A 12421-nucleotide genomic window follows, 5' to 3' on the forward strand; every position below is an offset into this window, starting at 1 on the left:
TGTTTGAGATTATTGGTTTAATCTTGTCGGACATGTGTATCTACACACTTATTTAAAATCTTTCTGTTTTTAGTAAATATTTAATGTAGTATGAAAACGCTCAGTGAGTAAAAACTTTTGCAAGGCATTTGCTTCTCTTTAATAATCAAATAAGCATCCGGACAGTTCATTTTATAATTTAGTAGAATAGAGTTTATTTTCAACTTCTGAAAGGCATGATAAAGAATGAATAGATTACATTTCTTTGAAAACAATGAATGTGGTGTTACAGAAAATATAGGATCATTTGAGGGACTGATTCTTCTTTGGGATGTGTATTTTTTTGCAAATTTTTCTCAAAACTAATATGTTCTTTAATTTGCCATGAATTTTGAGTTGACCTCTTTTCATTTTTAAAGTTACATTTTTATTCCTTAAATACATTGATCAAGTATCAGATGCAAACTTCTGCTCTGTGTTAAGGATATATATGTGACAGCAAGAAAATTGTTCATGGTTGTTAAACATAGTCTTTTATTTTTTTATTTTTTTTCTTTTATTATTCATATGTGCATACAAGGATTGGTTCATTTCTCCCCACTGCCCCCACCCCCTCCCTTACCACCCACTCCACCCCCTCCCTCTACCCCCCCCCACAATACCCAGCAGAAACTATTTTGCCCTTATTTCTAATCTTGTTGTAGAGAGAGTATAAGCAATAATAGGAAGAAACAAGAGTTTTTGCTGTTTGAGATAAGGATAGCTATACAGGGCATTGACTCACATTGGTTTCCTGTGCATGGGTGTTACCTTCTAGGTTAATTCTTTTTGATCTAACCTTTTCTCTAGTACCTGTTCCCCTTTTCCTATTGGCCTCAGTTGCTTTGAGGTATCTGCTTTAGTTTCTCTGCGTTAAGGGCAACAAATGCTAGCTAGTTTTTTAGGTGTCTTACCTATCCTCATCCCTCCCTTGTGTGCTCTCGCTTTTATCATGTGCTCATAGTCCAATCCCCTTGTTGTTAAACATAGTCTTAAAGAAGGAAATAATTAAATGTAAATAAATATAATTAAAATTTTATAAAGATGACAGAAAAGATAAAGAAAAATTAATTTTTATCTGAGAAAGTTATGTAAGAGTCAAAATGCATTTGACATTTTGTTCCTCAATATAACCTAGTGAGCAGACTCATTGACTTCTCAGAATGCTCATTTGTGAACAATTAGGGAAAAAGAAATCAGAGAGGGTAAGTATTTTTCCTTACATTATACTATTTAGTGGTTTTCTATACCTTTTCTTCTACAAAGATCGAAGGACACTCATTGCACAGAAGCTTGTTTCCTGGAGAGTGGATGCAATTGGTAAAAGAATGTAGATTAAAAGTATTCAAGTGAATTAGAAAGACACAGAGTGCTTCACCTACCTCATTGTTGCAAACAGTGGAAGTTAATGCAATAATGGCAGTGTCTAATATATCTTAGGAAGCTACATTTAAACATTCAATCATTGGCAAGTAAAAAACACGTATTCTAACATTATTTGAAATTTCAAAAAGAGTAGTTGTAATGCAAAATTCATGTACAAATTTACTTCATCAGTTTTCTCTTTAAAAATCTATAATACATTATAAATAGGAAGATAGAATGTTACTTTGGACACAAATTTTAGAATCTATAATATTTCAGATTTCTTATATTAGTTTTGCCCACCACTTACCCACAGGGAATATGTTCCAAGATGCCAGGTCCATGGCTGAAGTTACAAGTATACCAAGCCTTATATATAAGATGTTATTTTCTTTTTTTATTTATTTTTTATTTTATTGTTTTTGTTGTTCATTTATTCACATGTGCATACATTGTTTGGGCAATTTCTCCACCCTGCCCCCTCCCCCACCCTTCTATACACATATAACAGTCATGAAGTTCAATTTGAAAATTTTGCACAGTGATTATTATGGTTTAAATATGAAATGTCTCCCATAGGCTCACAAGTTGAATGCTTGGTCTCCAGCTGTTGGTAGTGTTTTAGGATGTTTTCAAACTGTAGGAGGTGGGTACAGCTGTACGAGGTAGGTCATGAGGACATGTCCTTGGAGGCTCTTCTTTCTTACTCTTTAACTCCTCTGTGCAATTAGGTGAACAACTCTACTCTGCTAAACATTCCCACAGCCATGATATTCTGCACGGGACCAACAAGGCATGTACTGAACCCTGTGAAACCAAAGCATAAAATAAATAGTTCCTCCTTTGAATAGTTTATGTCAGAAATTCTGTTGTAGTCATGATAAAATTGATGAGCACAGTAAGCGATTAGCAATAACCAGTAAAATAGATTATAAGAGCATACCGTAACAAAAGTCCCAGCACTGACACTCGTGCACTTTGGGGGCGTTATTATGTAACATCAAGGTTATTTGAACACAAATACTGTGATACCAGGGCCTTTGACTGACAATGGAGTATTGGGCAGGTCGTGTATACAACATGGATAGACTAGAAAAAGGGATCATTCATGGCTCAGAGAGGAAAACTTAAAATTATGAATTTTGGTTTTGGAATTTTCCACTTAATATTTATATACTGCAGTTGACCTCAGTAAATGAAGCCATAGAAAGTAAAGGCCTAGAGGAGTGTAGCATGCAATCTTTGAAAATATTATTAACTGTCCAATATGGGTATCAGTATAGAAAATAAAGATTCCAGTAGTTGAGACTTTTTCCTAACTCTCAATAAATGTTTTCTTCTTTTATTTTTATTTGCATGTATTCATTGTAGATGGGGAATTCATTGTAGATGGGGAATTCATTGTAGATGGGGAATTCATTGTAGATGGGGAATTCATTGTGACAATTTGGGATAGCCTTACATTGTACATTGTCTGGAAAAAGGATAAGATAAAATTGAACTTCAGTGGAATTGGACTGAATTTCATTTTTTCTACTTATAAAACTGTATTCATGTGTGTCTTCATCTGTGACATGGATAAAAATATTCATGTTTTTGAGAACTAAATTAGCAAAATTTATATAAAGTATTAGCACAATGGACAATGAATTAGCCCACAGCATAATAAAAGTTTACTAAGACTTTTATTTTTTACCTGTATTGATATTGATCTCTTATATTTTATTTGAGAAAAATTTGTTATTCCCCAACACAGTTTTAATTCAGGGAACAAAAACAACTGAATGTGGAATGTACTTGAAAGTCTGAAGTACAGTTGGTAATTTGATATTCTTCTAAGTAGTTAGAGCTAAGCTATGAAAAAGCAATATTATTATTACCCACATCCCTTTCTAACATCCCTCATAATAACACTTACATGTCATTAGCTATCTGTAGAAAATATTAAAATATTCTTTACATATCATAACACCCTTAGGCATTACATATATTCATAATTTAAAAGTATTTTGTTGCAGTCCTAAACCACGTAAGACTTTGTGATGAGTGACTAGGAAGAAAAAGTAATTAATGTGTAATCTGTCACCTGAAGGGACAGATATAGTATCCATAGACTTTAACACATATCATTGCTGCAGTGTTATAAGGGTTATGATAACTGTAAAGTGTAATAATGATGAAAGAAAAGAACTGATAACTAAAAATGCAAGTAGACGGATAATATATATAATAGCAAAAGTACAGTAATTTTATTTGCTATGATTAGATAAAATTAAGCATGGAAACAGAAGAGATGTCTTGGTACCCAAATAAAAAAAGAAAGATGCATGTGCCAAGATATAAAACTTTTACAAGTATCCTCAAATAAAATTTTTGAAGTTTTAAAATAAGAACAACAATGCTGTTTTATTGTCATAATGTTCTCACCCATACTTGCAACATCTCTGAGGGCTTAATTTGGTAAAGTTTGCCCATCATCAGAAAAATTTTCTGTCAGTAGCATTCAATTCACTGATAAATTCTGTCACTATTAGCTCACATTATTTTATTTCTTTCATTGGCCCATTTATATATTCATTGTGTATATCAATTTTAGTCTGGAATTTTTCATGATTTACTCCTTTATTTTCTTTTTATGTCTTTTGTTTCATTACATTCATTTTCAGTAGAATGAATAGTTTTCTTTATTACTGAGGAGCAACCCAGCAGATCATTTAATTTTCCTTTCTATCAGATGGCATACTGGAAATTAGATTGGGTTTCAAAAGAAAGAGTTCAGAAGAAATGCCAAGGGAAATAATTGTACTTTTTCTTTTCTATATCTCTTTTAGCGATTCAGTTGCATGGAATACTAACAATGACACCTCCATCATTTCTATAAATGTTTTCTTTTTTTCTTCTTAGTTGCTGACCTTAAAGTGATGCCTCACATACAAGTGACTCCTTATCTTTCCAGCTTATATATGCTTTTATATATTTTTAAATATTTTTTGTATTTTGATATTTTAATACATGATATAAAACTAGATTTTTTTTCTTTGTATGTTTTACCCAATTTGGGTCAAATATGTTGAAAACACTGTATTTTATAGATTTTTCTATGCAAGTAGATTACAACAAATCCTTTATTTTAATGGTTGGGAAAAATCATGAGAAACTTGGGTCCTTCATTTTCCATTTGAAGTGAAAATCATCATTCCTCTTACTGTGTTCAACAAAAATAGCAGCATCTGTGAATCTAATTTTTCCTTTCTTCTTTTATTTTTTTGTATTGATTTACTTAATAGATAGAAATAATAGCCCTAAAATGTTTATAATCTAATCTCCAGAAAATATAAATATATTCCTCACATGGCAAAAGGAATTTTGCTAATGTGATTAAGGTCACGGAAGGGGATGAGTATCCAGGGATTATTCGGGTGTTGCCAATGTAAGCACAGTAGTCTTTATAGTAGGGATGATAAATTCAAACAAAGATGAAATATCTCATGTGGATGGTGGATCTTCCCATATCTAAGAGTTTAAGTGGTCCTTATGATAGACTGCCTTATGAGTTTTGGACATGCCTAGCCAGCTTCACTGTTTGTTGTGTAAGCTCTTTCCTCATAGTTAACTTTCTCTCTCTCTCTCTCTCTCTCTCTCTCTCTCTCTCTCATATATGAATGTAACATATAATATATATATGTGTGTGTATGTGTATAATTGATACAAATAAATGTGATACAAACATGGTTTGTTTTCAAGAGCAGAAGTCTGTTTCCTGTTTCATTGATCAAAGAAAGTTATAGCCTCCATACCAACAACCCAGGATGAGTCAATATAATTAATAAGATACAACTCTGGTAACAAGGAAGAGAGTTGTCTCTTTCTAAATTCTGAATTATCAATCTGAAAATTTATACTTTGCCTATAGAACTTTCAAAGGAATAAGGTTTTGCAAGCGTCATAACTATGGCATTTCAGTGCCATAAATTTTTTCTATGTAATACAAATGGATACTTCTATTCATGCATTGTCAACCTCAATAACTTTTACTTTTGAGCTCCACAGCATACTGTTACTTATTTGTGGAATCTGAGGTTGTAAAGACCTGTCCAACTTACTATTGAGCAGAGAATTATTGACTTTAAGGAGCAGGTATAATTTATTTTCCTATTTTGAAACAGCACAGGGGTTTATCTTTGTATTTCAAAGCACGTTCTATTTTCCATGGCCAAATGACCAAAGGTTACATACAGATTGTGAACTTAATTATAAATCAATTTAAATGATGACAAATTTTTAGGTGCATCAATAAACAACTGGTTTCAGGTGAATCTTGGTCCAACCCCCCAAAATGATGATCCCAATAATCTAGCTTTACTTAATCTAGTTTAATTAAAAATAAGCAATGAATTCCAAAAATTATGACATCATATGCATAAGAAAATAGAGTCCATAGAGTCTGCCTTAAGGAGACTTTAGACTTATTTTTGATGTGCTTTAACTAATATGCTTAACTGAAGAATTCTACTTTTTTGACATTAAAAACCAACCAAATGCCAGAAAAACATTTTTATTTATTTTTTGAACAAATCGAAATTTTTTCACTAAAATCTTAACTCCTTGACAATTTAAGTGTGTGGAGGTCATTAGAACCATGTTCAAGCCTTTATACCTTGAAGTACACACAGCTATGCATAGAAGATGGGCCTTTGCTTTCATTAAACCCTACTATAGTTTAAACAAATGTTCTTTACCTGGTAGATTTTTAGTAACCATAGAAATAGCTCCTGTTCTCTCTAAAGTTATACTCACAGATAGCTTCATCAAAAATTATTGAGTTTTTTTTCTCTCTGTGTGTTTTGGTTTTCCTAATTTAGTCTTGACTCTCATTCCTATTTCTGATCCTTATTAATAATACATTGATAATAACCAATCCCAGACTTTCTTGATGACAGATAATAAACTAAAAATTTGTTTGTAATTTCTCAAATACTTGCATTAAGTAATGAACGTGTGGCATGACACCTAACTTTTCAGGCTTTCACTTCTGAAATTTGTATAAGAACATGGGAAAAAATGTGTAGCTTGTTTGGAGGAAAACAGAGATTGTGCCATCCCCTAATCAGAGTACAAGCCTGTGTGTCAATGTATCAGGAGTGTCTGGGTTCCATTCAGATTCCTTTCTCTAGTGTGTTTATTTTCCCCTATCTTGAGTTTTGGGTGCTGATGTTCACATACACAAATTTTTTGAGAATCACTCAGAAAGGAAACATCTAGCTTTTTACAGGCCTTTAGGGAGTTGAATTTTCAAGTGTATGTTTTTCACCTCCCACTTACTTATCCAGGTTTCTAAAGCTTCACAGGTATAGATGTACCCTTGGAAGGTGTCTGTCTTCTCAGAAGAAAATTGTGGATCAGCCTTCATCAAGTTGTGGCACATTTGTCTAGTGGAATGGTAGGAGGATCCTACCAGCTAATATATGTTACACATATGACAAGTTGCAGGGCAAAACCCTCAGACAATGTGATAGTCCTCATTCACCCATACCCATAGAGTATCTATCTATGTTCAAGAAAATGATTAAATAGCAAATAAAAAATACCAAGAGACATTGAAAGAAAGGTAAAAAAGTTTCATACTTTAGCATTTTTCTACCTCTTTTGAACAAATATCCCCCATTCCTAATAGTACAAATTTCTCCTGTTTATTTTCTATATCTTCATTCAAAATTTGGCTGTTTTCCAAAAATTGTTTTGTGGATCTCTTTTTCCCTTCCTTTGAATTGTGTTCTCTTTGTTCTTAATGTCTTTCTTGCTGGTTCTTAATGTCTTTCTTGCTGATATTTTACTTTCTTGTGTATAAAATATTACTTCTTTGTGAATGAATAATGTGTTAATTTGTGTCTAATGTAACAAAGAGCCACTTTAATGAACTTTCTGCTGTGTAGCTCAGAAATTGGAAATGAGACTCTCTGATTAAAATCAGTATGTCTATAGTGCAACATGACTTTCTTAAGGTTCTAGAAGAAAATCTGTTTCTGGCCCTTTTTCAGCTTCTAGTGACCAATGGTCACTTCTTCCATCTTGAAGGCAGCCCCATCCATCTCTAGTCCTTCCAGTGTCATATTGTTCTAATAAAAGAGGAAGAACAGAAAAGGTCCACCTACATTTCATTCATTCATTGTTCAGAATATTTTAATCTTATCGCTAGGCTTATTTGTTGTATAGTCTTACTTAGATCCAAGGAGACCAAAATCATCCCTGATGTAACAGACAAATCCCAGGAAAGCCAAACAAAGTCTGACTACAAAATCAGAAGTTATATGAGCTTGTATTTCTTCCCATAAACAAGCATATGCCATACAAAGCAAATGCCTTTCATCAGATTTAAATGTACACATTGTTGTATCTAAATAGACATTTTATGTCTTGAAGAGTTATGAACTAAAACTAATTTAATTTTAGTGTTAAATATACAAATGTAAGTATTTTTAATAAAAAATAAAATCACCTTAGGAAAAAAATAGGAAATATATGGGGTCTTATTTGGACTTACACTACTGACTATGTCACCTCACACAAGAATTGTGAAATCTGTGTGAAGAATTTTGAAGTCTCAGAGATGGTGCCTTACTTATAAGAAAGGTTAGGTTGGATAGTGTTGTATATGCAGATAGACTATACAATATTTTGTGTATATTCACAGGTGAAAGCTTAATTTTCACAGGAACAGAAATAGCCACAGTATTAGGAATTTTAAATTTCTGTTCCCTGAGTCCCCATTCTTTCTATGAACACCATATGTATCTGCACAATGAATGAGCTGAATTACATTGGAAGGATGAGGAATATGTAACTTTTGTAATGGATGGTAAATGAATTTACCTTTAATTTTACCTTTCAAGGCTATTTGCCATAAATTACATGACGCATTCAAAGTGTGTGTTACAAGTGGATTTATAAGTTTGTTGGGAAAAATAGGAAGTTATTTTCTCATGAACCAGATGTACAGAAACATGAGAAACCCTGAAGTGTTGTCTACCAAAATATCTTTGTCATAGTGATGGGGTAAATATAATAATCAGATACTTATTTTGATTTCTGAGATAAATTCTCTTGTAAATTCGTTGTAACATATGAGTGCCTTCTGTCTGGTTACTCCATAATTATTATTATGATAATTAAACATTTTTAGAATAATTTAAGATTTACCGAAAATTTGTGAATACAGTAGAGAGTTTCTATAAACCCTACAGAAAGATTCTCCTGTTATCAATATTTAACTATTACTTGTTAAGATGATTGAATAGATATTCATACATTACTAAATTTTAGCTCCATATTTTTGAAATTTTTTTTATTTTTCACCCAATGCCCATTGTCTATTTCAAGCCTTCTTCCAAATAATGTATTACGTTTAATTATCATCATAAATTGTCACAACATATCCCTTATTTGTGACAGTTTGGTTGACTATTTATTCAATCATTTGTTTATATTAACATCAGCTCATTGACATTTACATTTTATTTTGAGTTAAAATTCCTACTTTATTTTGCTTTTCAAATTAGTGCTTGGTCTGTGGGAGATGTTTCAGTTGACTTTTGTGTTCCTTTGCTATATTCTTTATGTGTGAGACAGAGTGACTCTTCTGAGTACTTCCATACTTTCTGATTCTATAAGATGTTCTATTTTCATCTTGGGTAAAGTCTCTCCCATAACTAGAGTTGCCATGTTTTTTCTCTTTATTTATTTATTTTGTCAGTACTGGAGTTTGAATTCAGGACCTTCCACTTGTCAGGCAGGTGATCTATCACTGAAGCTTTGCCCCATCCCTTTTTGTTTTAGGTATTTTTCCAATACTGTTTCACTTTAACGCCCGAGTAGGCTTGGACTGACTTTGTCCTATTTATGCTTCCCATGTAGCAAGAATGACAGTCATACACCACCATGCATAGCTTTTAGTGGTTGAAATGGGGTCTCAAAATTGTTTACTGGGGCTGGCCTTTAATATCAATCCTTATGATCACTGTCTTCTGAGTAACTAGGACTATAGGCATGAACCAACAAACCAGATAGTGTTGCCATTTTTCTTAGGTCTTCTGATACTCCTTTCATTGGATAATGGAAAAGATTTTGTGCCTCTTGCTCAAGTCTAAAATGATGAAATATATGTAGGGCTCTGTAGGTCTCAGAACTCTAATAGGGTAAGGCTAATTGGAAAAATCTCAGAGCTCACAGGCACACCTAACTTCTTATGTAGGTTGTCTAAAAGTACCCATCCATGGGATAATTTAGGAAGCAAGATTCTCCATCTTTAATCTCCACCTTCCCTGGAATTTTGAGTTATTTTTCTTTCAGTTATACAGGGAAAAATTTGGGAAAGGAAATTTGCTTCTTACTCACTTGTCCTACAAATTGTACATGTGATATCTGCTTTTATGTCTTTGCCATTTTCAACCATTAAGTTAGTATTACTTTAGGTCAGGTTAAAAGCAACTGAATGCTACTTCTTATTAAAAGTTTAAGCCATGGAAAGTGAAACAATGTATTTCAGCAGAGAGCAGGTCTTCATTTCCAAGTATCAGTTTCAGTTTAAGTATTCAGTTTTTATTCAAGGCCATGACATCAGAACAATCCTACTTCTCACAACCATCTTGTGTAAACTCTTTTACTTTGAGGAAATTGTCCTCCAATTTCTTCTGTATTCAGCTGTGAGATTAGTGATCCTACATAAAAAAAAAAAAATCATCAAATTCCCTACTCAGAAACTTTTTTTTTTTTTTTGGAAATTTTATTTTATTTTATTTTATTTTTTTTAAAAGCAACCTTTAATTTCATTTTATTTATTTATTTATTTTTCCCTTTTCTATTATTATTCATATGTGCATACAAAGCTTGGTTCATTTCTCCCTCCTGCCCCCACCCCCTCCCTTACCACCCACTACGCCCCCTCCCTGTTCCCCCCTCAATACCCAGCAGAAACTATTTTGCCCTTATTTCTAATTTTGTTGTAGAGAGAGTATAAGCAATAACAGGAAGGAACAAGGGTTTTTGCTGGTTGAGATAAGGATAGCTATACAGGGCATTGACTCACATTGATTTCCTGTGCGTGTGTGTTACCTTCTAGGTTAATTCTTTTTGATCTCACCTTTTCTCTAGTTCCTGTTCCCCTTTTCCTATTGGCCTCAGTTGCTTTTAAGGTATCTGCTTTAGTTTCTCTGTGTCAAGGGCAACAAATGCTAGCTAGTTTTTTAGGTGTCGTACCTGTCCTCACCCCTTCCTTGTGTGCTCTCGCTTTTGTCACGTGCTCAAAGTCCAATCCCCTTGTTGTGTTTGCCCTTGATCTAATGTCCGCATATGAGGGAGAATATACGATTTTTGGTCTTTTGGGCCAGGCTAACCTCACTCAGAAACTTTTGACAACTACCTATTATGGCCAATAAAGTTTTAAAATTTGATCTGATTATGCCAATTCCTCTGTGAGCTATATATTCTAGTCCATCCTCACACTGTTTCTTAATATATGTTAAATGATGCCGCCAATCTGAATTACTCATCATTCCTAGAACACACCATGTGGTTTTCCTCCTCTTTATTTTAATACCCTCTCTTTGCACTTCTCATTGTGCTGAATTTTAACTTACTTTCAAGACCTGACTTAAAGGCCACATTTCAAGATGATGGAAGTGAATTTTCTTGCTTTGAATTTTGATTGAATCTTGTGGCTATGATGCCACTTTCTAAAATTTTAATTTTTTTTATCACTTATGAACAATACATTATGTGGAACTGGAAGAAAGATACTGAAATTTATTTTCCTTTATATCACTGTTAATAAATGATAAATTCTCTGACATGATTTTTTCACTCAGCAAAATTTTTTTAAGTAAACTTACCAAATGAATTTAAATTTAAAAAATTACAGTGCATAATCTATGTAGACATATTGGTCTCTTAATTTAAATTAAAATCAATTACAAAGAGTCCAAACAGTTGAAATTTAACAAATAATATTTCTCTGATAGATTTTTAAAAATTTTTATAGTGTCATAGCAAATATCCAAAAAGACAATTAAAAGAGCTTGCAGCTATAACACTTTAACAGCTAATTATTCTAAGTGTAGACTAATATATTAAAAAGTGGGGATTGAAAATCTTTTTTCACATACAAAAATATAAATTAAAAATGTGTTCAGAAATACACATATGTTTAAGAACAGTAATTGATACTGTATGCACAGTTATATAGATATACACATATATGTATACATATATACATGTATACATAAATACATACACACATATGCACATACACCACATGTGTGCATACATACCTTAACTATATTAGTGTTATCTTTTTACACAAGGACTCCCACTTTCATACTTGGATATCATATGACTTAGGATACAAGGTGAAATAAATAATTTTTGTTTCTAAATTCAGAGGTATGTAAAGTATAAGTTACTAATTTCTAATGTAATTAGGATACAGAAAATAAAGGAGATATTACAAAGACCAACAATTGAATACCTTGTCAATTTAGAATCTGTAAACAGAAAGTGATCATAAAATGCATTCACTGAAAATATGATTGGAAAATAAAATATTTATTGTTAAATATCTAGATGTTACTGTCATCTTTGGGGATGATCAAAATTAAATTTCTAAGCAGTATATTCATTTAACTGACTCCATAACAACCATTTAAATATTACTTCTAAATTATATTTATGATCAAATTAAAATCATTGTATCTATATTAAAATGGATGTTTACAATATTAAAAATATTTTAATATGTGTCCTCAAGTGTCTGATATGAAAGTTGTTTAAGAGTTTTTTTTATCTTTTTAATTGATCCCTGTCCATTATAACCTCACTTACTGCTCAGCATTTGAAGGACGGTGTTGATATCTGATTTTGTGGTTGCCATCTACTTGGGGATAGCTAAATATTTGCCTTGGTCAATGATCCTTGCAATATATAGTTGAAGACATTTTTAGTTGTTTGCCATCCTGAAAAACTGGCTGGGAACAGATGTACCAGACCA

This window comes from Castor canadensis, chromosome 9 (assembly GCF_047511655.1).
Source record: "Castor canadensis chromosome 9, mCasCan1.hap1v2, whole genome shotgun sequence".
Classification (NCBI taxonomy): domain Eukaryota; kingdom Metazoa; phylum Chordata; class Mammalia; order Rodentia; family Castoridae; genus Castor; species Castor canadensis.